Source organism: Anomalospiza imberbis, chromosome 15, assembly GCF_031753505.1.
Source record: "Anomalospiza imberbis isolate Cuckoo-Finch-1a 21T00152 chromosome 15, ASM3175350v1, whole genome shotgun sequence".
Taxonomy (NCBI): domain Eukaryota; kingdom Metazoa; phylum Chordata; class Aves; order Passeriformes; family Viduidae; genus Anomalospiza; species Anomalospiza imberbis.
Genome location: NC_089695.1, coordinates 12,260,717 through 12,262,708, shown reverse-complemented (window position 1 = coordinate 12,262,708; position 1,992 = coordinate 12,260,717).

Genomic DNA, 1,992 nt, shown 5'->3' with positions numbered 1-1,992 from the left:
TGCTCCGGCTGAGCCCGGAGGAGGTCGCGTCCTCGCTGCCCCGCTGTGCCCGGAGCCCGGGGTCCCGGCCGGGAGCTGGGGCCGGCAGCGCTCGGGTCTCCTCGCCTGCTCTGCTCCAGCCGCGCGCGCAGGGCAGGGTGAACGGGGGGAGAGGGGAGGGAGGAGGGGAGGGGGGAAATGAAACTTTAATAGCACAGAGCCCCTTTTGTTTCCCAGCATATGGGATATTTCATACATGCTGAAGGCATTAACCACCTATATTCTTCAAGCGCTCGCAGCGGCTGGGAGCACAGCCCCACGCTCAGCTCGGGGCACAGTGTCTGTCCTGGGGGGCTGCAGGCTGCAGCAAGCAGCCCCTCTGCCCTGGCACCCCTCCCTAGAAGCAGGGAGATCCTAAATTATAGCCTGGCAAACTGCTCTGCTTCACCCAGGATCACCCCCAGCACGGTTTTGTCCCCTCAAAAGAGCAACCAAGTCTCCAGACTCGAGGCCAAGAAAGGGATGTCCCCTTCCCTGTTTTTTGGGCATGCTGTGAAGTGGGGGAAACTAACCCCACCATCCCAGGGGATCTGAGTCCCAAAATATCCTTCCTGCCTGGAGACATGGCAGAGCCCAAAGGTCCCATGAACTGTGACTAACAGTGGCAGAGAGGGGCTGAGGAGGGTGGGTGGCATGTCCCCTCCCTGCCCGAATCCCAAGGACACAAGAGCATCCCTGGAGCAGCAAGCAGGCAAGGTGCTGACAGGGAAGGGCTGGCAAATATCCACATGGAATATCCTCCTCATGTTGTTTACCCATTTTCTCCCCTCTGTCTCCTGTCAAGGTATCTGTAAAATGGGTGACACCATCTTTGCAAGTAGGGAAGGGACATCTCCAGGTCCTGAGTACAGGCAGTGGCTGCCTCTGCCCCCTGCAGCCCCCACCAGCCACCTCAGTGTGGGATGGGAACATCCAGGGTCCTTGGCACTGCATCCCTCCCTAATTCCCATAGAAGAGATGTTGACTTCTACCTTCTGGACAGGAGAGGACATCCAGTGGTGGCAAAACTCCAAGTGTGGTCTGAGATGGAGGGGGCCACGTGTGTGCTCTGTTTTCACCAGATTGAGTGGATCCCTCAGCACTGGGGCTCTTCATTGGTACCCATCCCCTGACTGGCACCCATGAGGGCTCCCTAAGTGGGCTCCCCTTCACCAGCCCTCGTGTTTTTGGCCAGCCAGGGGAAGGAAGGCATAAACCCACTCATCCAGGGTGAAGGGATATGTTGTCCATCCCATGGAGCCATAGCTCCACTTGTCCCTGAGCCCCCAGCCCTGCACTACACAGGATGCCCAGTAAATCCTTACTTTGTCCAGTGTTTATCCAGTCACACTCTAATTTGAAATAAAAAACACAGCCAGTAAAAGGCCTTTATAGCTCTTCAGAGCTCATAAACCGGCAGCGCTGGCGGACGGGGGCCAGATGATTGGGGGCTGCTAGGAAAATTTATTGCAGATTTTGGTAACTTAAACATTACAGCTCTGTGAGCCCCAGGACTGGTTTGCTGAGCAGCTCCCAGCGGCAGGGATGGAACAAGGGATGCTTTATTGGGGAAGGGAAGGGGGGGCTGACAGGTCTCACCCAGACCCACAGTTAACATCCATCCAGATTTAGACTGGCTCGTTTTTAAGGCAAGGCTTCGCACAATCCGTCCTCGTGCCAGGAGGGAGTGTATGTCCAGGATCCTGTCCTCATGTCCAGGGCTGCTGGACACAAGGCTGCATCACCCTGGGATAAAGACAGCCCTCAGCAGCATCCCAGGGAGATGACCAATGGGACTGTGCCAGCACCTCCTTGTGCCAAATCCCCTGGCTCAGTAGGAGACCTTGCACCAAGCCCTGCCGTGGGCAGGAAGAGTTGGGATGGGCTGGCCAAGCTTGTCGTGGGAGTCTGTAGAATTTGGAGAGAATAAGAGGAAGCGGCTGGGGTGGGGAGCGTGTGAGGGAAGGCGGGTAG